General features: G+C 45.9%; 1 protein-coding gene across 10 annotated transcripts in view; it reads right to left on the bottom strand.

Annotated features, from left to right (window-relative positions):
* LOC149355336 (uncharacterized) overlaps window positions 1-25,431 on the bottom strand; it is a 290,308-nt gene that overhangs the window by 200,104 nt on the left and 64,773 nt on the right. For 8 of the 10 annotated variants that reach the window (XR_016291491.1, XR_016291492.1, XM_089583767.1 and 5 more), the window contains one exon: window positions 3,569-3,720. The exons of the other annotated variants lie outside the window; for them this stretch is intronic. The gene's annotated coding sequence lies outside the window, so the exon portion shown is untranslated. The remainder of the gene's footprint in view (window positions 1-3,568; window positions 3,721-25,431) is intronic. 10 annotated transcript variants of the gene reach the window in all.

Raw genomic sequence — 25,431 nt, 5'->3', positions numbered from 1 at the left:
ACCACTGCCTGAAAGTAATTGTGGACGAATTTGCATTGCACCCATGCAGTTGCTTTTATGCATGCGCACTATTGAAGATGCATGTGTCTTCGATACCATCTTCTGATACTTTTTGTGTATCAGTATTATGCATCACTTGCTAAAAATGAAAGTATCAAAGTACTAGCATTGAAAATACATTTTTAGTGTATCGTGTATTTTAATGATATGCGATACTCAAGAAAAAGAAGTTGCCGCCAAATTTAGGGCCCGACTTTGGGCAGGGAAAAGAAAAGAATTAGCAAGACATGATGCCACTGCCATTGGCATGGTCAGTCGTCTTCCTACGATAAATGTTTGGCAGACAGAAGACATATATGTTATGCTTCTGCAAACATGAAGACAGAAGGGATAAGGAGACAGCTTCATCGATATGATGCAAACAACACTCCTTCACCCCTAATTAAAGTTGCAGTGGTTGCCGAAAGAAATGGAAGACTTTCACCTTCATGCTCATCACCTTAGAAAAAAATTAGTTTTTTACACTGCAACCACAATAAATGTCACGCGCTTTTCCACACATGGGCCAATGGGGGACTATCAGCCCTGGCAGCATCAAATGCATCAGCTGACGCATTCCTTTCGTTCCGAGGAGCAAGCTACAACAAGCCGTAGTACTCAAGAGGCGCAGGTGAAACTTGAGTTACTGAAGTGAAGAGGAGGGTCTTGAAATTATCAAAAAATGTGAAAATTTCGATTCTGCAAAAATAACACATTTGGGATCAACACACTCCAAAGTTCCTGCCTAAAAAATTTCAAGGTCTTAAATAGACCACCATATACTGAAATATTTATATATTTCGTGCCTAAAAAGCCCAGAAATGGTAATTTTGAAGCGAAATGCCGCAGGACTTGACGCCCTTTGCTTCCCAAGACTGCGTCCCCGATGGCCACCATTTCATTTTGTTTGAAAGCTGGGCCTCTTCCCCACTACTCAGTATTACTCACAACTGCGAAATATTTTTGTAACGTCTGCATTCCGCTGTTTTTTGACGCCTCTACAGTGGCCTCTGAATGGCTGGCGCCAGCGCTTCAGATGCCATTTTCTCAACTTCCGTGTTTTTTGCCAACACGACTTGTCTTGAAGTTTTTATTATGTTTTCGTGGTGCAATTCCAATTATTCTTATACCATTGAGTTCAGAAAGAACTAAACTGTGGAGCTGTGCTATTTTTGTTTGGCCGATTCAAAATTTTCAAATCTTGTGAACCATAATGTCACCTAACTATATAGTCATAATTATGGTGCTTGGAAAAAAATTAACATTTTTGTATGATAATACACTTCAACAAAAATATAATTAGCATAGCTCCAGATGGCAGGTCTTTGGCTGCAGGCCCATTTCAATCAAAGCCAAAAAATGCAGAAAGAAAGTTTTTATGACCCTTAAGACCAACTAGGCTTCAGTTATTTTTCTATAACATGGGAACTAATTGAGATACACTGAAACTAATAATTTTTTTTGGAAACAGGAAGAAGCACATATACCCACCTAATTCCATTACAATACATTTAATAATAAAAAATTACCGACGATTACGTTACTTCCTAATGCGAAATTTGAGCGCAGCAAATAAGCTGTTTCACCTTTTCGATAGATTGAGGCAAAGAAATCGAGCAACACATGCATGTGCTATCACAGAATTTTTTTTTTATTTTTCACACGTATTCCTTTAACAACCAGGTCTAGCCGTGGGAAGGTGGTCACGTATTCGTCGACGTGCCGGGCCGGGGCCTACGTGAAATAACCGGCGCGTCGGCAACTGAAGAGCACCCTATCCGCCACACAAGAACGGGGGGGGGGGGGGGGGGGGGGGGGGACCCTTTCCTCCTCTTTCTGCATGGCGGCGTCGGTGTTCTATGCAGTCACGTTATCTTGACTCTCTAGCCGCGTCAGCGGCATCCAGCGGTATCAGTCGGTCGCTGCTATCTTTCTGCATGGCGGCGACGGTGTTATCTTGACGTTATCTTGACTCTCTAATGGCGTCAGCGGCATCCAGCGGTATCAGTCGGTCGCTGCTAGCGCTGGGGGGATGAAAGGGGGGCTGAGCTGGTTACGAGGCCGACGCCGACGACGACGCGAAACCCAGGAACGGACGCCAAAGAGCTGCGCTCTAAAATGTTAATTTCAAGTCCCGTGTCCCCCTTAACTATACCTCGAGGATCCTCGAGTCGAAGTGGCCATACCTCACTCTTATTTGTTGATAAAGAAACCCTCATAAAATACAATATGGCAACATGCTCATGCGACTCCTGTAGAAAGGCTTTCTTCAACTGCTTCCCTTAGGCTGGGTAAGACTTTGGAAATATATTTCGAAAGTTGCCTGTACAGTACATACCGTGTTCTGCAACTTTATCGGCACAGGTTTGAAAAATTCTCCCGCCACAACCGTTCGCTCGTTTGCGGTGAAACCGCGCACAAAACTTCCTTATTGTTGTCCGTTTTAAGGCATAGTAAGTATAAAAGTGGTGCTTACTAGGTTTGGTCACGCGAGATGCGAAACAAGAAGCACCCGTGTTGAGATCGAGCCGCCGTCATCGAATTTCGGCCGAAAGATACTTGTGGCGTCATCTGGCATCGCTGAAGGAAAGCGCCGCGAAAGCAGACGGCAGTAATACGACGAGACAATAGAGAACATATCTTTTATTGGTAAATCACCGTCAAGTCATTTAATTTGTTTACGATAGTTTTCAAAATGCTTTAGCCGAAAAATATTTCACGCGCTTAAGCAGACGACATGGCCCGAACGACGCATTCAAAGCAAGCCGCCGCGCTCGTTGCAGCGCTCGCCTCGGCGCTTCTGTCGCGGCGCTTTCCTTCAGCGATGCCAGATGGCGCCACAAGTATCTTTCGGCAGAAATTCGATGACGGCGGCTCGATCTCAACACGGGTGCTTCTTGTTTCGCATCTCGCGTGACCAAACCTAGTAAGTACCACTTTTATACTTACTATGCCTTAAAACGGACAACAATAAGGAAGCTTTGTGCGCAGTTTCGCCACAAACGAGCCAACGGTTGTGGCGGGAGAATTTTTCAAACCTGTGCCGATAAAGTTGCAGAACACGTATAATAAGAGGTAAAGCTATAAAATTTGCAAAGAATCTTGAAGTTAGATGCCGCTAGCATTAGAGCTCAAAACTATGTTTATATTTTGTCTAGTATTTATTTTTTTCTACTAATGTACCTTTTTCTTAAAATGTACAATCCAAGAATGCTGCAATTTTGTACAGAAGTAGCAACCAATGCTTTACATAAGTGGAACTAAAGTTATGCACTTCCAACAAAACCGAGATCTGTTCTGTCTTTATCTTTGTCGATGGAATAAAATTGCCGCATATGAATTGTTTTTTTTTTCTCAGAAAAATCCAAATGCACCAAGGGTATTGGTTCTAGTTCCAGTTATGTAAATGCCATCAATTAAAGCCTTCCCTAAGCCTAAGTCCCTCCGACCGAATTCGCTGGGTACGCCGGACGCACAAGATAAGGGTATGCTGAATGCAGTTATCCACTCGCCCGAGCAACACACTTACTGTTTACTGCGTCATGGCCAACGAAACGACAGATGCGAAGCACGCATCAATCAGGACCTCGTCGAAAAGCATGGAGGAAAAGACGATCCCATGGCAGCGATTATAGCAGCGATGGCGGACGGAAGTCCGGAAGTTACGCGTCCAGACGCGGCCTGAAAGTGGTAGAAAGGTTGAAACTTGAAATGCTCCCATTTTAAACTTAACACATTTAAATCCTTATCTAAAATCATAAGAATGTATAAGCTGCATTTCGTTTTTTGCACGCCAATCTGATGTTACTTGGAGATTTCCTTCCGAAATGCAGTTACTGGGCGCAGCAGAAGGTGGCGCGCGGTTGTGGCGCGTAATAGAGTTCCTGTATATGCTACCAGAGGTAGCAGAGTTGCGCGTCTGTTTTCCCTCGCCGCTCCGAACGCCATTCGCCGAGAGGCGGTCACATGATTTTCGTGACGTCGTGTGTTCTACCCTCCGCGGAGAAGCTGACTTCACAGGTGCAGCGCCGAGCGAGCTGTCAGCTCGACGCCTCATGTGTGCCCGCGCCGTCGGCATTCATTTGTTTTCCGTGCACACCTGTGGCGTCAGGTTTGGTGTTCTGAAGTGGCAGTGACGGATGCACTCGTCAGCTATGACTGGGTGCAGTGCGCCAAACTGCAGCAATCGCACAGGGAAACGGCAAAGCGTTTTACGCAGTGCCATATGTGGAAGGCCGGCGGCCGAAGTGCGTCGGCGCCTCAAGCGGCTCTTGAGAATGAACCTCTTCTGTTTGCGGCTTTGAAAGGCTTACAGTACTGATGAATAAATAAAAATTTCTAACATGTTTCACGATCTACCAGTGCCATCACAACCAACATTTGCCTGTTTCGACAGCGAGATCAGAATTGTATTGGTAAAAACATTTTTCATCTGTCGACATTTGTTTACCTTGAACAAATCACTAGTTTTTTGTCTAACTTACACACATTATCAAATAAGGAACAGGCAACGAAAATCTTGTTTGTCTATATCTTTCACTTAGTGTCCTTTTATGGATACTAGTTTGAGCCTATACCTGTCCCTCGAAGCAGTATTTGTAGCATATCACTGCATTAAAGTTGTGTAGAATTTACAGTCTGCATCTGCAACTCTTTGGCCCTTCACTAGGGCAGGCTCTGCTTACTCTACTGCTGCTTCGAACCTTCTGGAGTGATGGTTCGAGGTGAAATATAAGGGACAATGAAAGTTCAAGAAGCAAATTCCATGCAAAGTTTTGCTACATTTCGATGCCAGTCTCACCTGCATAGACATTTAATTTGCCTATGCAGCCGCTGCGGTGGCTTAGTGGTTATAGCTCTCGGCTGCTGACCCGAATGACGCGGGTTCGATCCCGGCCGCGGCTGTCGAATTTAAATGGAGCCGAAATTCTAGAGGCCATGTACTGTTCCCTGTCATAGCCTGAGTCGCTCTGGGCAGTTAAACCCCCCTAAACCATTTGTCTGCCTACGCTATAAAGTATTGTTCTTAATAAAAATGCCCTTAAAAACCATCTAAAAAAGGATTAAGTGAGAGATGTGACGATAGGATAGGCAAAAATGGCATGTAAACAAGTGTCGCAAATCTTGATACCGCGAATAATTTCAGCTAGAAGACAGCAAATCAGCCTATAACCCCGGCTTTAAAAAAATCCAGGAGTCGCGAAATGTTTTGATACTGCGAACTAAGCCGAATCTACGAAGAAGGAGTACAAAAATGCAAAGCGGAACATTAAATTAGTTTTTCCGAGCAATAAGGATGAAGCAGGCACGAAAACCTACCACAGTAATCAACAACTATTGTAATTTAATAACTAAGGTGAAACGATAGTGCTTTTCGATAAAAAATGAGGAAAGTTAAATAAGATCTACGTGTAAGAGTACTTTCAAGGTCCTTTAAAGATCCGAACTATATCACTGCATTTAGCAACGGGGTACATTTTGTGAAATGTGTTGGGCAAGCAATTGAGTGTTAATTTTTTCGTTATGTCAGACTCGCCTCGTTCAATGCATTCCCATTGCTTTAGTCTGCTTGCCTACAACAAGTTGCACAATTATTTTAATGTGGTTCTAGAGAGATGCGTTTTCGTATTTTCCGCGCATAACTCGTACAGAACACACGGCTGTGCTAGTTGTGAAAAAAAGTAATTCATAGCTATACTCTTTTTATTCTTAAGACGTGCACGCAGGAAGACAGGATGGGACAGACGCTGTCTCATCTGGAACGGAACTGCTTGTTCTTCTGAAATTACTAGTTCCAGAAAGAAAAAAAAACTCGCAGGCCGTTTCCAGTCTTTTTTCGTCAGTTTGTCATGATTACGATTTTCTGTTAACCTTTGGCGATTTTTTTTTCGTGCTGTATGCACACCCTGGGCAAATCACAGATTAGTTTTCAGCGTTACGTTTAGAAACTTGCCATCAAGTCAATCTATTTAAAGGAGAAAAAAAAAAAGCCCAAGCGCCCTACACAGCGAGCTACGCAGCCCCTGTACGTACGAGAAGTGGCTTTCCCGCACAGCTTAGAACATGATGGCGGACCTTCGCGCAACTCTGCTCCCTGCGGGAGCATATACAGGAACTCTAGCGCGTAATTTTCCTGGCCAGGGTAGCCAGGGCGCATGCCCTGCGCACACCGTGCCTGCGCCCAATGATGTCTTGCAATTTAATATTTGCAAGTTGTTGGATTTAACGCCCCAAAGTGACATATAGATTATAAGAGATGCGGTAGTGGTAGGCTACGGATTAGCACATCCGCGCAGACGAACTCCTGCTCCGCAAGCATGTTTCCTTCGCGTGTCGCGTTCACACTGCCGCTTGGAATCCGCGTGCATCGGAAATTCGGCCGGTAAGTCGCCGAGCGCTAGAGCCGCACGAAATTACGGCGTAAACGAATGCCAATTTGATTGGGAAGCGTGCTTGTTAGCGCTGCTCGAGCCGGCCGAGAAAACAGGCGCAGCGACGAAAGTTGGTCGCGTGTTTAGTTCCCCTCTATTCCGGGATACACGCTCGGATAGCAGTCAATGACAGCAGCGCTTCCGTGAAACCGGAGAGCCGCATGTAGTTCAGGCACACTCGCGGGGATGGATGGATGGAAAAACTTTATTTTCGTCAGAGAGCATGTGTGGACGATTCCGTGTTAGATGGCCATCAACCCGTGGCTGACGGCGACCTGGGTGGCCCACTCCACGGCCCTGGTCTGGACGACCGGGTCTGAGCTGGCCAGCACGGCCTCCCACTGCTCGAGGGAAGGATCACGCATAATGTCCGCCGGTGGCGGTGCTATGCTACAGCTCCATAATACGTGGTCATAGGTTGCCAATTCGTGACACCATTTGCACTCCGGCTGAATGTCCGGGTAGATTTTGCTCAACACGTATGGGTTGAAGAAACATCTGGTCTGCAATCGGCGCCAGACGCATTCCTGCGCCTTCACCAATTGCTTGTCCGGGGGTGGGTAAATCCTCCGGTTAAGTCTGAAATGAGTAGTAATGTCATGAAAGGATACCAGCCCATCTCTCGTGGACCTTCCCGGGACATCCGGCTCACCTACTCGGCTGACGAAACCTCGAGCATTCATGTGAGCCGTCTCGTTCCCAGGGTTCCCAGAGTGTGCAGGTACCCAGACAATTTCCGCCTCCGTAATCCCTCGCTCCGTGGCCCGATTCAACAACCGCGCCGCTGTGACAGATATTCTGCCCCTCGCCAAATTTCGGATGGCTGTTTTTGAATCGCTGAAGATCAGGTCAGCATTACTACTAGTCATAGCTAGTGCTATTGCCGCTTCCTCTGCAGTTTCTGGGGAGCGGGTTTTGACTGATCCAGAGGCGATCAAGTGGCCCCGCCCGTCCACCACCGCAATTGCAAATGCATCCTTGTTCTTATACTCGGCGACATCTACATAGACTGCCCCGTTGTACTTCCCGTACTTAGCATGTAAAGCTTTGGCTCTTGCCTTCCTGCGGTCCTCGTGATGTATTGGATGCATGTTTTTGGGCAAAGGTTTTATGTACAAGCCCTTGTGCATTTCCCGCCTCACCTGAATTTTCGTGTCACCGGCTGGAACGTCAACTCCAATGCCGATCCTTTCCAATATGTCCCTCCCTGCTTTTGTTTTTGAAAGCCTACCCAGCTGCATAACCAAGTGCGCCTCCCGTAGTTCTTCTAGGGTGTTGTGCACCCCTAATCCCAGCAGCCTTTCGGTAGACGCATTCTGAGGCAACCCAAGGGCCGCTTTATACGCCTGCCTAATCATAGCCTCCACCTTTCCTTTTTCCGCCGCGTCCAGCTTCAAATAAGGCGTCGCATACACTATTCTACTGAGCACAAATGCCTGCACTAGCTTACACAAGTCTTTTTCCTTAACACCTCTCTTACGATTGGCGATTCTCCTGATTAGCCGCACGGTAGCATTGACCGTATTTTTAAGCCTTTGCAATGACTCGCTATTCTTCCTGTTAGTCTGCAGATACATACCCAGGATCCTGATCGTTTGGACCTCAGCGACCGGTACTCCCCCCACTCTCACCTCTAAAGGTGGTGGCGGCACATAGTGCCTCGCATGTATCCCTCTTGGTTTATCCCTCAGCACAAAAAGCTCGGACTTGGGCTGAGAACATGAGAGTCCTGCTTCCCCTGCTAGCTCCTCCACAATATCCACCGCCTGTTGTAGAGTTTCTTCCAACTGTGCGTCACTGCCTCTTGTTACCCATAGAGTAATGTCATCCGCATAAAATGTATGTTTAAGTCCCGATATCCCTTGCAGCCTGGGTGGTATCTTGATCAGGGCGAGATTAAATAGGAAGGGCGATAATACCGACCCTTGCGGTGTCCCCCTGCCCCCCAATGGGAAGGGATCCGATTTCATTTCTCCGACTACAATCTCCGCAGTCCTACCCTCCAGAAACGATCTGATGTACCGGAAGGTTCTACCCCCCGGTCCTATGTCCGATAGGTTCCTCAATATTGCCTCATGGGTAACATTGTCAAAGGCCTTAGTGAGGTCGAGCCCCAAGATAGCCTTGGTGCCCGTGCCGTACCCAGGATCAACCACGTCTTTTTTGAGCTGTAACAGGACATCCTGCGTCGATAAATTAGCCCTGAAGCCAATCATTGTTTCAGGTATCAACTCATTGTCCTCTACATAACCCTGAAGCCTGTTCAGGACTACATGCTCCATCAATTTGGCCAAGCACGACGTTAGCGAGATGGGACGCAGATTCTCAATGCAGAGCTTCTTCCCTGCTTTAGGAATAAATGTAATCCTAGCATGCTTCCACTCTGGCGGAATCTCCCCGGCCGCCCAAAATTTATTCATTAAATTCGTGAGTGCCCCCACTGACTTGAAATCCAGGTTCCTCAGCATTTTATTAGTAACCCCGTCCGGACCCGCTGCTGACGTGGTACGAAGCTGGCCCATTGCAAACTCTACCTCCGCCACCGTAAAGTCTGCATCCAATTCAAGGTTTTCCTCCCCCGAATAATCCGGCAAGCAACCGCCCGCCTCTCTGTTTATGTAACGACTTCGGAGTTCATGTATAAATTCCCCAATCGTGCCTTGATACCGATGCACTAACCTAGCCATTTGCCCCTTCTGCGCAGATTTGGTTGCCGCCGGGTCTAAAAGGTGCCTCAACAACTGCCATGTTTTTTTGCATCCGAATTGCCCATTCATCCGGTCACAAATCTGCCCCCACTGTTTGCACTGCAACTCCAATGTGTACGTTTCGATTTCTCGTTCTAGCTTGGCCATCTTCCTACGGAGGACACCATTATGCCTTTGTTTCCTCCACCTCCGAAGGAGACTCGCATGTGCTTCCCACATGTGTAACAATCTAGAGTCAGCCGTAAAGCCCTCCTCCTCTGTCGGAACCTCTTCTGTGGTACTCTTCACGGCCTGCTTGAGTGTGACAATCCAGGCTCCTAAGTCCTCGATTTCCCCGTTCACTGTGTCATTCCTGTATTGCCGAAATCGGTCCCAGTCCGTCACTCGAGTTCCTTTCACCGTGTCTTTGTGCTTAGCAGCACTAAATATCGTGGAAAGGATATAGTGATCACTTCCAAGTGGCTGTCCCGTGTTTACCCACTTTGCATCCCTGATACCATTCACAAATGTGAGGTCTGGAGAGGTGTCTATGCAGAAGTGATCGGTGACTGGGCGCACTCGACATCTGCGGCGCGTCTGCGCGGTGCTCCTTGCATAACTGTGGACTGTGTATCTCCGTAGCGCCGTTGATTTCCGAGCTGCACCACATATCTCACCGTGATATAACGTTTCACACTTTAATCTTCGGTTGACCTGCAAATTTCTTGGACGAAGTACATCCTAAGAAAACGCAAGACGGCCACCAAAGTTTGCTTAGATATATGTTGAATGAAAGGCTGCGACTTCGTGCTTTTTTTGGTCTTGAATTCCTGGGACATGCGCTTCGTTTTTCGATGGAGTCGTGGCCACCCAGGCGGCGTCCTATCGCGGAAGATGTGAAATTTGCGCTTGCATCAGGGTGATGCTGCATGGCTTGCGAGTTGCCCGGCAAACCCGATCCTTACCAAAACAGCTCACAAAATTTTGCACCGTGCGCTGTGTTGTCAGATGCTGACACGAAAAAGAGACACGATATTAACAAAGCGTTGTTGAATTCCAATAGCAGATCGGGATCAAGTTTTTCTGCTCGGTTTGGATCAGTCGTATTCCAATGGTAAAATGGGAGCGCGAGTTGTATGTTCCAATGGCAGATCGGGATCAGGCGTAAATCCCGGATCGCTCCGTGGAGCAGCGATTCTTGATCTACCGAAATCGGCGGATTTGACCGGAACGTCGCGTGACGTTTTCTTTTCCGCCGCGTCTGCTTCCTGTCGCGACCGGCAGCAGCCGCTTCGTTCCTGTCGTCGCTACGTGGTGAGCCGGGCGAGCCGGGACAGACGGGTACTTTCCAGTCAACAGTGGACGGCAATGATCTTGCTTCGAGCCGTGCGGCACTAATTTTGCTTCATGGAAGTGACAGTTCCGACTCGGGCACTGAAAGCTCAGAGTCCAGCAGTGAAGATTCGTCTGAAACGGACAGCGAGTGTGGAGCTGCCGGCCTGTATATGCCTGCCGCCGGCGTCAGAAAAATGCGCTAATATTCTTTGTGGAGTAGAGGAATGTAAAAAATGAATCATTTTTGAGGATCGTTGGCCAATACCGAGTTGCTGGTAGAAGTGATAACTGCGATACAAGCAAATTTCTTCCTGATGCCCAGTGCGGCTGGCCTGCTGTCTGTTAGCTCCGCTGTTGGAGGCGTCGCAGAAATCGATCATGTCTTTATTTTATTATGAGACGAGGAACACAGTAAAACGGTGACGCGAGTAGCACCTTTACTACAGCGCTGGCCAATTCCGAAGCGCCCTCAGCTGCGGCATCGATGAAAAACAGTTAGGCTTAGCGACGACTACGGCAGCCAGGGAGAAACGTTGGCCGGGGGGCAGCGCAGTTCGTCGCTCGGCGTGTCCGCGGGCGGCGTCGTTGCCGAAAGCTCGACCGTCTCGCTGATTGGTTCAGCGGCTTGCGTCTCGTAGTCGCAAGGCTGGAAAATCGAGCAGCGAGCAACTTGCCTGCGCGTCGTCCGCCACTTCTTTCGTGAACGGTAGGGACAGGCTCACTGGATCTCCGAAGACCGCGGCCGCATACTCGCGTGTTCACGGAGAGTGGACCATCCTGTACATACGCTTTGGTTTTGGTTTTACATTACGGCCTTCGTACTACCTCCTTTTGTTTCGCCGAGACGGCGTCTGTCAATGCGGAGATCGCGCCTCGCGCAATTCCTGTCGCACTCGAACAAGAAGCAGGGCGTCCGCTCCTCCGCGGCTCGCCGCTGCGGCGCTGGCGTCGCGCTCCCGAGGGAGCACTGGCATTCCAATCGCAAACTGGGAGGTGGCAAATCTACGCGCTCCGACGCGCTCCGTACGCGATCCGACGGAGCGGTCTCGATCTGCGATTGGAATTCAGCAAAAGCTAGCAGGTACTCTCGTGTCCAATTTTGTCAACATGGCGTGCGGAGTGCAAAAGTGAACAACTACCTAGCCCAGTCTGCTGCCTTATAAGCGGCCGCTGTGGCAATCTATACGGCCACCTTTGTGCAGAACGACTGCTCCATAGTGGTAAGAAGGCTTCCGATGTCCGGCCATGTGCGTGCGTTGTGTGCAGAGGACTCCTACACAAGATATAATACCGGCCCCGTTAGCGTTCTGCGCATGCGCACTTTGCACCCGCTATTCCCCTATGCACGCAATTACGCAAAGCCCGCAATAATAGAGAGTTTTAGTATAGCGTTAGCGTGATAGCGGACCTAAGGGAAATTACGTTAGCATTCCGCAAGCAACGTATCCCCAAAGACAGTTTTAGTATAGCGTTTTGAAAACGTTAAACGCCATCTGCTTGACATGGATGCGAACGGCCCTTCTAAAATGGTCGACACTGCCGCTAACTTGCCAAAGTATAATATTTCCAAGTTTTTTATACGAATTATTAGTGAAGCGTTCATTTTCGTCGGCAAAATGACCCCGAATTTGAAATAAAATGAAAAAAAAAAGGAAAATAGTGGCGCCATCTAGTAAAGGCAATGGCAACTGGGCTGAATTGCAGCTTAAACTTTATCTTCGAAGCAAGGTAAGTCATAGCGAAAAGCAAAAACACCAGTAGTTGCCGGTAAACATGCCGACCGGAATCGCAAGAGCTGCTGAATCGGCTGAAGCGGGCGGCTGTCGCTTGAAAGGACGCCGCCATGTTTCCACGCTAAGGGCGCAAAAGCCGCAACGCTAAATTCTGAAAATTGCGTGCGTACGCTAACGCTATTTCCCCGTTAGCGTTCTGCGCATGCGCACTCTGGACCCGCTATTCCGCTATGCACGCAATTACGCAAAGCCCGCAATACTAAAACTCTCTACCGCGTGTTCCGTATTTATCTGTCCCTGTTACGAAAAATTCCGCTGCGCAATCTACTGAACTATATGGGCTCAAAACGCCGACTACAAGGTACCTTATGATGGTCTTCGTCTTCCGATGAGTAATTTAACATCTAAAATTGCCTGCATCTTCAGGAATCGGCGAAAAAGTGCATTCAGCTGCGGCGGAACTTTTCGTCCAGGCGAGCAAAGAAGCCAGTTTGACAGGCTGCGCCATCTGGCGAGCGGCGTTAATTCCAAGGAGCAGACGACACGCACATCCGAAGAAACCGCGCGAGGTGCGCATTCCCACCCCAAGCCGTGACATCGGTTGCCTCACCGCTCGCCAGATGGCGCAGCCTGTCAAAGTGGCTTCTTTGCTCGCCTGGACGAAAAGTTCTGCCGCAGCCGAATGCAGTTTTTCGCCGATTCCTGAAAATGTAGGCAAGTTTAGATGTTAAATTACATATCGAAAGACTAAGACTATCATAAGCTACCTTGTAGTTGGCGTTTTGAGCCCATATAGTTCAGTAGATTGTGCAGCGCATTTTTTTCTAACACGGACAGATAAATACGGAACAGGCGGTACTCTCTATTGACTGCTATCCGAGCTTCTATCCCAGAACCGAGGGGAATAAACATGCGACCAATTTTCGTCGCTGCGCCTATTCCAAAGAGTGTTGCAATTTTGTGCAAAAGTAGCAACCAATGCTTTACATAAATGGAACTAAAGTTATGCGCTTCCAACAAAAATGAGATCTGTTATGTCTTTATCGATGCAATAAAATTGCCGCATATGACTTCTTTTTTTTGTCACAAAAATCCAAATGCACCTAGGGTATTGGTTCTAGTTCCAGTTATGTAAATGCCATCAATTAACATCTCAGAAAAATTTTGTTTCCTTATGCCTTATATAGTTCATGAGAAAAAGGTACACAAACCTCCAAAAATTTTTTGAGAAAAAATCTGAAAACCATTTCATCCTACAAAACTTCTCTTGACAGAAAAACTACAGGAGGAGCCCTAGTGGCTGAAAAATGTACTACAAACAAGGCCAAATTTCAAACCGAAACCAAAACTTCACTTTATGAGCAAAAACTTCAAAGCATTGAATTTTTGCAAATATCCGAAATGAAGAGAGTACATAAAGGTTCACCCCCTTTTCTAGTCGACGGGACAAAGAAAAACGACAGATAAAAATGTTTTTGAAGTTGCAAATACCCAAGTGCAATATATTTTCTGAAATATAAAGAAATTCTCTACCAGATGATTGCAGAATCTGAAAAATGAAATTTTTTGAGAAAACAAATTCTCACCCCACCATAAGCATCATCGCATCGTGGGGCTCTTTCGGATGGCAAATGGTGTTACTTCCTACTGTTACATAAAAAACATCTAAATAACATCAAAAACAAAGTATGTTTTGCCTAAAAAAACTGTCACTTTAGAGTTTGATGTTTTCCTCCTAGCTTTTAACAAGGAATGTTCAACTTTAAATGTCTCTTCAACAGTCTGTGGGTGAAATAACTGTTCGGCTTTCCCAACTACACAGAGCTCGCACTTTTTAGCACAGGGCAAAGACAGAGCCAACAGGCACACACTAGATTAACAAACCAAGAGCATCAGAAACAGTTTAAAGTTTATTCATGTACACAAATGCGCAGAGACCGGTTTGCATGAGGAACATTAGCTTTAAAAACACATTTTGCTAGGCTGCTAACTTCAGCAATGGCTTCAACGTCCCCAGGCTTCACTCTGGTGCTAATATTTTGACAAAACCAGTTGCGCCGACAGTGGAGCCTAAAGAAATCCCTGCAGCTAGATTCATTAAAAACCTTTCAAATACTGTGTGCTATATTATATACACTAAAAATTCCAGAGACCACAGAGAAATTCTTTAACTTAGCAAATCCCATTGCCAGCTTAAACACTATTGGCAATGTCAGTGATGTATTGAAATATAAACTATACAATATCGAGTATTTGTATTGGAAATATATTTTGGTTTAGTATCTTGTATCAGTATCGAAAATACTATTTTTGACGGCATTGTGTATCAAAATCGACGATACTTTTTCAAGTATCATTCGCAGCCCTGGTTGCTTTCAACTGCACAAGGCCAATGAAAGTAATTAAAAGACTTGCATGCATTCCCTACTGCTCGCATATCTAGACGTTAGAGTTTTTAAATCCAAAAAAAGATGATAAACGTACGCAGTAATTGTGTTCTGAAATTCAGTTTTAACCGAAAAAAGTCAATATCCTTCAGGCGTACACCATAGCTCAGAAATCAGAGAACATGAACAGACTGCAGAAAACAGGATTGCAGTGAGACAACGGGATAGTTCGTTTAACAGCACAGCAATGCATTGTGAGGCAGTGCTCAGCTGCTTCAGAAAAATGCAGAGTGCAGAAAGTCAGCCTTCGCAGCACCTCTTCAATTAAGCTTCGTCTGATAAGCTCATTCTGCTCACAAGCTATCATCACCTTATCAGAGCAGTTACCTGGTTAAGGTGTTTTTGCACAGCATGTGAGGACACTGACGTATGTAACCATATCAAGTCCCCATCAACTTGAGGTCATGCACGAACATTAAGAAGTGCTATGTTGTGCCTCCACAATGGTTCAATAGCACTTCTATCGCTGCCACCATCATACAGGCTGCATGACAGGAGGCCCTGTAGCTCCTTCTGGTTTACGGCCAGTCACTTTTTTCTGTCTTTCCAATCCGAAACTTTGTTCCCTCAAACAGTTGCTGCTTTCAGATTGTGCAGTGACCGAAGGAGTAGTAGCACGTCAAAAGCAACAAATACACTTGCAATTATGACAACCAGATAACGCTATTCCAAGATCAAGGCGGCTAGACAGAAAGGCCCAATTCCAAGTGCCTAAGTGAGACAAGTGAAGGTGTATTTGTGCTGCTCCCTTTTTTTTCACTTGTCTTTTACTTGGGTTTCCGTGGAATCCAGTTTTAGAAACAAACTTCTATTAAAGTTTTTTTATATATACAGCCTGATCACTTAATTTCCAAGCAGTTACTTTATTTAGGGCTAGAGCATTTCATACTGCATTCACTGCTCTGAACGTGACAATTTGTGCATTAATTGCTTGTACATAAACTGCACCTTCTCATAAACAAGACAAGATTAACTATTCACAGCTTTTGAATGCACAGAGATGCCACATATATCATCGAAAAAAAAAACAGCAATTATTTCCGGGCAAACAATATTTGGCAAAAAAAAAATTGCATTCGAAAAGTCCAATTGCAATACCCCACGATCAAGCTGCTACTTTACCAAAATGATTGGTTCGGTTTTAGGGGGTTTAACGTCCAGAAGCGGCTCAGGCAATGAGGGACGCCATAGTGAAGGGCGCTGGAAATTTTCACCACCTGGGGGTTCCTTAATGTGCACTGACATCGCACAGTACACAGGCCTCTAGCATTTCACCTCCATCGAATTGTGACTGCCGTGGCTGGGATCAAACCCACGCCTTTCGAGTGAGCAGCCGTGCACCATAACCACTAAGCCACAGCAGTGGCACTTTATCAAAATATTGCAGTAAAACTCATGCTACTGCAAAGATGCAAATGTGCCTTGTATACTCAAGCAGTAGACTTCAGGTTAAGCCAGGTGTAAAAAAAGTATTTTTCTGACAAGCTTCCATCACACAGCACATCAAATTCTTAGAGCAGCAAGCACAGGCAACATGAAAAACACTTGTGCGAAACTAACCTTACAAACACCGCATGCCATTTCACTTCCATTCTCATGCAGACTGCAACAATGTTAATGGAACTAAACGTTGACTGCAATGCTCATAACGGGCAACAAAACAGCTTTCCTGGGAAACAAAAGCAAAGCCACCGAAAAACCACTACCAATCAATACAGTTTTTCCATCATTGACCAATCAGCACAATTAAAATGTGAAATAAAAAATTTCTACTTTGTGTATTTTCTGCTTATCATAGAACAAGTAGCACAAGCATCAGCCTTAGCCACCCGCCAGTTTAGTGTAACAGACCTGGCAGTCCTCCTAGCTATCAGACATTCTAACTAATCTAACTACCATAATGCAGCTTTCGCTGAAAGTGACCTTTTTGCCAACAAGAAAAGGCAAAAAAAGAAGTGATGATCAGCCAATTTCACAAATAAGCTCCGATGGGTTGACAGTTTAACCCACAGCTTAGGCTGCATTGCTATTCACTTCAAAACAGTTATCAAAGAGCCCTATAGGATTGAATGCAGTGGTGGGAACACTTTTACTCAATTTCCTCTCCACTAATTGTGTCTTCTGCTGGACAAACAACCACACACCTGAAAGGCACCATAGTATCCATTTTTACTACGAACAGAAGTTGGATGGAGTTGTCCTCAGTGCCCTTTTAAACTTGCTGGCAGAATCAAATACATCACTGCTACCTGAGAAGGCGCTCGACCAGGGCTGCATTCATTATTAAAGTACTTCACGAGAGCACTAGAGGGAATTTACCCTGCAGATGAGAACACGGCCTTTCTGTCCACCTTAATATCAACAGCACATTTCTTCAGGTCATTTACTTCTATGAGCACAATTAAATAGATAATTGGCTGTCCCATGAAACCAAAAAAACATGTAAAATTGTATGAACTGGCTCCCTTTAAAATTACATTAAATTCAGAAATGAGAGAGAAGCTTGGTGGCAGAAAATGATAACCAGTTCTTCGGCTGGCGAGCAGCCCAAGATATAGGAACAAAATATGTTGAAATTCATCAGTATTCTTGCGCAAAAAAAAAAAATGAAGCTGAGGCATCAAATTCCCTCATACCCACAAAGCTGAAAATAGCATCAGAAGCGCTTCACGGACAAAAGTACACCTACGGTGAGGATTGTGGCTACGGGCGCTGCCGAGACCAAGGACACAGGACCAAATAATGATGGTTCCGATGAAGGCGAAATGAGAAAATGCCCGTGCGCTAGCCGTGCGATATGTCACCACCACCGCAGCGTCTCGCGTAGCCTAACAATCGAAACATCAACTTCAAAATCCCATGCAAAAGTATAGCACTATTACTCACTTTTATCACGCTCATGTTGAGCAGAACATCAAATTTACTGAATGGCTCACCATGTCCCTGCAAGTCACACTTCTAACGGTGCTCTTTGATCACATTTTGCGTGCAGAAACAGGTCGGCCGTGGGGTCATGGGAACTAGCTGGCAGTGCTAGCATGGGGAAACCGTGAGACGAGGAGAAAGTAGGATGTGCTTGAGGGTGGCCTTTGATCTCTTGTACTCAGTTTCCAAGCCACATCATTGTCATGTGGTGAATCTAACTAAACTAACCCTAGTGGTGGCCTCGCCAGGCGTGCTTCGCTGCAAAGGCATCGTGGAAACCAACTGTACAATAATTTAACGAGACTATTCTACTCATTGTGTGCTGGCAACAAGATTAAGCATCTTACTACAGGCAACGCGTAGTTCCAAAGCAATGCCCACTGCAGCTCAATAAGAAGCAACACAGCACCTAGCGAGCGGTGTGCTGCATGTCGCGGCAAAGAGCATGTCACCAGCATAGGAGCAATGTATTCACGCTTCTAGGCTGCACATAAACTTACCTATTGCCACTTTTTATATAACGGATTGGTAGAGATATCAAACTATCTCGTGATCCCTTTAGGGTTCGATATATCCAGGTTGAATTGTACTGAGTAACAGTGCCACTGGAGCTTGTCATCTCAATCTGACGCCTGGAAGAGCTGACAGTGTTAGACATGCAACTGCCGCAGTGCTCTAGCAGCAACGAAACTCAAAAGGCAAGGGCTGCAGAGGGACAGCCACAAAGCATCCCAAACAAGGCTTTACAGCCATTCTGGTAGAGAAGTGATGAGTTCAGGATGCACAGATCTCCTGAACTGGGGAAACCGAGTCATTGTAACATTTCCAGCTCAGACGCACATCTTAGACCTAGTTGCTCATCAAACACAGCAGGTGATGGTCATCATGAAAGCCAATACAGGCCTGTGGTCTGGTAGCAAGGCATGGGTGCTGCATAGGAAACTGTGCTCGCCAACATGCACAGCGCCTGCAGGACTCTCAATGCCAGCACAGACAAAACCATTGTCTCGGCCTGAGCCAAGTGAATGCTGGAAATGTGTACATCTAAACAACCCAAGACCATTTGAGATAAACATGCTCGCCATGCTTACAGGCACAAAATCAAGGTGGCTTGTAGTTGCTATCACACCAAGTACCACACATGAACGGCCTATACGACACTTCAGGGATTTTTCTGCAAGGTTTAGGTGACCAATGTGGGTAGTAACTGACAATAAAACCTGAACTACTGGACAACCTCTCCAATAACTTGGCACTGATTGGTTTGGCAAAATGAAGTTTAAACTATGAGTAAGGCCCCCAATTTTCTGCAGCAGGAAGCTTCAACTTCCATGTAGCGAGAACAAACAATCCGCAGTATTCCACAGGAAGTCACTCGTGCGTTGATGCATGTGGCCTTTCCCACAGAAGAAGCCATGTGTTTCGCTTCACTTGCCAAAGGTCGTTAAGGAGTTGGCTTTTTCTCGCAGCTCGAGTAAGGCCCCTAACTTTCTGCAGTGGAAAATTCCGAATTCTGTGGATGCAGAATAAAGAAATTAGTGGGGGCACTTAAGGAACTTATGTGAGAGTAATGTGAAAGCATTGTAATTATATTTTGATTTGATTTGATTTATGAGGTTTAACGTCCCAAAGCGACTCAGGCTATGAGAGACGCCGAAGTGAAGCGTCCAGGAAATTTCGACCCCCCTGGGGTTCTTCAACGTTCACTGACATCACACAGAACACGGGCCTCTAGAATTTGTTGCTAGTGGTTATTTATTGGCAATAAGAAAATAAAAAATGAAGGAACAGATGTTGCTAGCCGTGGCATCTGCCATCGAAGCCTGAAGCACCTGAGCTGCGGCTAGCGGGAATAAAATGACACGGAGAGGACAGGAAGAAGGAAAGAAAGACCTCCATCTAGATTCGACAGCCGCGACCGGGATCGAACCCACGTCCTTGGGGTCAGTAGCCGAGCACCACAACCACTGAGCCACCGTGGCGGACGCAATTATATTTCAATTTTATTCCAATCATATGTTATTTTATTAAAATTATATTTCAGTTCAGTTCTAATACTCTGTAGTTGGTGCAGTAGTAAGCACTAGTACTAACCATTACTGGTTAGCATTTTGTAGCTTCCCGCCTTTGATGACACCGTAACGTTTCGACCAATCTTGAGTTTTGAAACACCGTCATTTTGCATGTTTTCTTCTCTATAATGATGCAGAAGACACTACTATGCATGAATCACCTTGTGGTATTTGCCTATGACCGCTGTTGTGGTCGGAGGCCCAGCCAGTGGTAACAGGCGAGCCAGGCAGGCGCCATTGAGCTACCGTGACTAAAACCGCTGCTGCTCGCAGAAGGTGCAAGAAACACTGGTGTGAGGCGGCTACTGGCGACAGCGTCGCCGTGAACAAAGGCATCTAATTCCCCTTCGCTGGTGATGCTGAATGCGGCGCTTCTCCCGAACTGTGCATGCCTGTGGACCGACGGAGGAGACACCGAGTGGTGGTGACAACAGAAGCGACAGTGGCGCCAACCCATTGCCGTGTGCCCCTGAGCAGCCCTACAAAGCAGGCATGGACACGGCTGATTTGTCCCTCCCTCCTGAAGAGTCCACCGGTGCAAGCCGTCAGATCTCGTGTTTCAAAATGGCAAGATCGCCGCATAGCAGCCAACGACCCTTTGGGCCTGGTCGGCCAGCGGCTAACCAAAGAGTTCGCGACTGCAGGGCGCCAAAGTTCCGCTTTGCCAGCACGTGTTTCTGTGGTGTGTGCACAGTCATGTGGGGAGGGCAGAGCCTATGAAGAGGCTAAAGTCCCATTGGACCCTCGGCCAGCATGGGGTCCCCTAGTTAGGTTCCCGGGGAACATCAACATCAGCTGCAATCTGGAGTGTGTCAGAGAGCTTCTTCCTTGACTTTTGGTCTCCCTGTTTATGTTGTAAGAATGTAAATAACTCTTCAAGTTTACTGCTTCTCCTGAAGGCTTCCCTCCGTAGTCTGCCCACTTCGTCCTCATGCGGTGAAAGCCTCAGTCTCGACCACCAAGCACAACACCGCTAAATGATTCATAATCAAATTTTTCTGTCATGATGTTTCAGTTTTGGCTTCAACAACGAAACGATGGCTGTGACATCAAAGAGAGGTTATAGGTGACGTGTGGCATGAAAAAACTGTGATATAATCGCTGCTTCATCATTTCAATTCAACACAGTGCTGAAGCCAGCCTTCCTCAAGAGCCGGAACGACAACGTATGAAGAAGCACCAATTATATTGCAGTTTTCCATGTCTCACGTGACCTATAACCTGTCTTTGATGTCACAGCCATTGTCCGGTTGTTGAAACCAAAATAGCACGAGAAAGAAATTCGATTATAAATTATTTAGCAGTTGTAGGAGGATACCACGTGGTACTCCGCGTATAATAATGCCTTACACATCACTACGAAGAAGAAAACACGCACTCAAAAGTTAGGTGTCTGTACTCCTATCGGTTCAAGCATGCTTGCAAACTCCAATCTTTTTTTGGGATTATTTTATAACTGCAAGAATATTTTTTCAGATGTCTCCAATTCCCCCCCCCCCATTGTGTAATCATTATAAGATAGTCACTTTCCATCGTTCGGTCATTCCTACTGAAGTCCATATAACAATTGTAAGAAAAAATGAGATTTGTCTGCCAACATGCAATTCCACTACAAATATGCTTATTATGCTCGCATTACAGTTTTGCAAATACAACAATACTGCTTTCAGCAGCCACCAGTACTGTGACTCATCACATAGAAGATTGCAGATGTGTTGCTGCCAACTTCCTTGAGTCGGTGAGGGAGCAACTTAGTTAAAGTGCCTTAACCTAGGGATATCCTAAAAAGTTACCAATGTCCTGGTACCACACTGCACTTGACTGGGACATATTCTGAGGTCCCAGTGAGGGACATGCCATAGAGGAAATCCCAGGAACATCATCTTGGGTTACTTCAGCACAAGAGATCTCCAGCTACCACGCTTACTTGACTCCACTCTAATTTCTTAAGGCAATTTGAAGAAATAAAATGTCCTTAAACAAAAGTGCTCACACAACCGTCATTCAGCCCAGCGCTCACCTAATGATACACAGACATTGCAGCTGTGACCTCAACTATGCAGCGGAGGCAGAGTTATCAGAATACAGGTCTCACACCTTACGGATAACACAGCACTTATCCACGGATGAAAAAAGAGCTTAAAAGCTGGGGGCTAAAAAATGATAAAGGACAAATGAACTGGGTCTGCACAGCATGACAATATGTTAGACCGGTGTGACATGCACATAACCTCTCTCATATACTTTTTCCACGAAAAGTGTCGTCTGCTGTGATCGACGAAAGAGTGTCCTGTGCATCTTTTGTTCTCACCTGTGTTACCTGTTTGATATTTGCAGAGTGAAATTTCTCACAGCAGGCAAACAAAAGGATCAGGTGTTAGGCCTATTTCATGTGGAGGGAAGCTAATGGTACGTTTCATGGTTATGAAAGCAAAGAAACAACGCAGAATATATTCTCAGTTGTATTACCTTCACTTTCTGGTAAGGACACAAGATCTTCCCCCTTCAAGGCAAGTAACATTTGTGCTATATAACAACTTGAGAGTAAAAAAAAAACAGTATACAGACCCAATCTACAGTACCCGTGACAGATTCATGCGAGGTCCCAGGCAGACATAGAAAGTATTTTCCTGGGTTGAGCAGAAAGTGGCTAGAAAGTTACGCTTGGGACGTCCCAGTAAGATTTTCGTGCTTCCCAGGGTTATCAGAACGCTCACATAAGATATCTGTGGAATAATTCTTTACGACATAACTTTCAGCACTTGGAAGCCTTTCAAAGCACAAGCAGAACTTAGTTACTGGTTCCACGTTTCCAGAGAATTCAAACAATTACATTAATCACATTCACATCATTGTGTTATTCCAACTGATGTCCACAAACACAGTATCATAAACATACATGTGTCACTACTAACACACAATTCCGCGACAAATGATAAAATCCACAATTTTCTGCAGAATCGCAGGAATCTAGGAGTGTTAGCCATGAGTAATAACCTCAAGGAAATAAAAAGTGTAGGAGATCTCAAACTCTAAATTGCTAGATGGTTACCCATCTAATGCCAAACACCCAACAAAAATAGAATGCCTCCATCAATGCTGATAGCAGCACACCCAGTGAAGGAAAAGGTGTACCTCTGCATCTGTGGACGGGAAAAGAGAGGGTGGTCAAGCAATTCCCGCCAGATTCCAAACAGTGTTGCAGTAAGAAGTCAAGGCTATCAAGGCACAAGAACAGAAACAAGATAGTCATTCACAGTTTTGGTAGAAGACCTAGCCAGTAATTTGGAGATGTTGAAGAAACCAGCAGAACCATCGTGGGAAAAATAACAGCTGCTTCATACTTATGCAAGCAAATCCCCTTTGTTGTCTTGTGCATGAAGGCAGCAAGCCCTTCTATTTTAGTTAAGCAATACAAAAAGACAGATTGGACGCCGAAGCACAGCCCAAGTGATCGCTGTTCATGCAGCACTTAGCCCTGCAAGGTGTGCCTATCTACTGTGCACTGGCTAATGATGCTTCAAGCAAAAGGAGCAAGTTCAGTGGAAGTACAGTCGAGCCCACTTATAACAAACTTGACGGCTAAGCGAATTGCGTTCTTTGTATCTGAGGTTCGTAGTAATTAGACTTTTCATTTTAGAGCCAGAAATATGAAGTCCAACGAAACAGGCACTGATTTCTTACAACAGCTCATTATGTTTATCACAACACAGCGCTTTTCAAGCCTTCAAGAGCGGTCATACTAACTTTATAATCCACGCCAGGGCAGGAAGTAGCTCAAGCATTTACAGCAACTAGTGGGAGATTGGCCTCCTCATCCTCAGATTCTCTGCAGTTGGGCAGCACTCCTGCTTCGCATGCAATGGCTTCGTCAGAGTCTGACTTTGTGATGCCCGTGTCAAGATCCACGCCAACGAAGCCATCTCAGACTATTTCATGTCCAGCCACCTGTCCATCAACAACGCGTTGCTACAAATCCATATGCTTCAAATCCCGTGGATGTTAAATTACGGAACCAATACTTGATGCACTATGCAGTCAGTCTCATCCAGATGGCCTTAATCATTTTCACAGCAGCAAAAAAAGATAACTGAACCGGAACATCGCAGGCGTATGAATTGCTATCAGCATGAGCTCGATGGTGCACCGATGATAGGAAATCTGGAGTGCATGAATGGCACCCATGTCCGGTGGCTGGATGTTGAACTTGGCATTTGGTAACAAGAAGCCGCCGCGGTGGCTCAGTGGTTATAGCACTCGGTTGCTGACCCGAAAAAAGGTGGGTTCAATCCTGGCCATGGTGATCAAATTTTGATGGAGGCGAAATTCTAGTGGCCCGTGTACTCTGTGATGTCAGTACATGCTAAACAACCCTAGGTGGTCGAAATTATCCGGAGTCCTCCACTACAGTGTCCCCATAGCCTGAGCCACTTTTTGGGACGTTAAACCTCATAAACCATTTGGTGACGTGAAGAACGTTGTTACCACAGCTAGAGAAGGCAACACGCGGTGCGTTGCAATGTTTTTATCCACGAGTTGGAACTTATATACTTTCTGCTGAGTCATGGTCACACTCAAAAAGACGCTGGGCGAGCAAATTGTGCGCAATGTGTCATCGAACCTTATGTTTGGCTGCCCGCTTGTCGCATGAAAATTAAAAGTCACGCGTTATCCGATCTTTTGTGCTCGGGCTATAGCTTACAAAACCGTAGCTCCCAAAGCATCACAGTGCACTAGATTTATTAATGAGAAAGGGCCGTTGCCGGTCGCTGCCGCTCCTCCCCGTGCACACTAGGATGTTAACATAAAATCATGCTGTGGCTTTCACCAGTGCAGGTGTCGCCTTTCAGAGCATGAGTTTTCGACAGCAGCATTTGGAAAAACTGTGCCATTTTGAACGCAATGTCTGGCCTATTTGTACTGCATTTTTTTGGGTACCCATGTATTTTTCGGCGGAGGGTATCACGTGGGCCCGGAGAAGCTTCTCCATCTGCTGTGTGCCTCCTTGCACGTTCTGATTTACACTGCCACAGTTGTTCATCGTATCTGAGACGCAGTCCCACTGCCGTAATGCATGTTTTGACGGTAGCACCGCCCTTGTGCTGCGGTCGTTTTAATTGAGCTCGAAAGTATTAAAGGTGCACTGAAAAGGAATCTGAACCCATATTTTTACCACTGGAACTCGACCTACACGTTCCGAGCGTTCTTGGAAACTTCGAATTATCGCCCTGTGTGGCTCATTTCCATATTTTAAATCAAATTAACGTCGGGCTCCTGTCTTTTTTTTTTTAATACCCCACAAACGGTGGGAGGACCCAACCAACTTTTCACCCAGTCCCGCGGCGGCTTTCCGTTCTGCCATCAGCGGAGCGATATGTAGTGATCGGCGAAAGCAAAGAGTCCACGCGTATTTTTATTTCCGTGGGCCTAATTTGCAGCTATGTAGTCTCTGACTAGACCTATTTATTCACGGAAACATAGAAGAAACAAAATAAAAGCGAAAGCAAAGTCGCCACGCGACTGCCTGAAAGGCACTCCATGCATTGGTCGACTCCTCCCACCGTATGCGGGGAATTAAAAAAAAAAAGGCGGGAGCCGGACGTTAATCTGATTTAATTAGGAAAATTGGAAGCACAGGGCAATAAATCGAAGTATCTAAGAATGCTGCGAATGTGTAGATTGAGTTCCTGCGGCAAAAAAACGAGTTCAGATTCCTCTTCAGTACACCTTTAGTTTGGTTTATGGGGTTTAATGTCCCAAAG

This window comes from Amblyomma mixtum, chromosome 3, assembly GCF_055824585.1.
Source record: "Amblyomma mixtum isolate Tamu chromosome 3, ASM5582458v1, whole genome shotgun sequence".
Taxonomy (NCBI): Eukaryota; Metazoa; Arthropoda; class Arachnida; order Ixodida; family Ixodidae; genus Amblyomma; species Amblyomma mixtum.
This window is presented reverse-complemented; position numbering and strand designations above follow the sequence as displayed.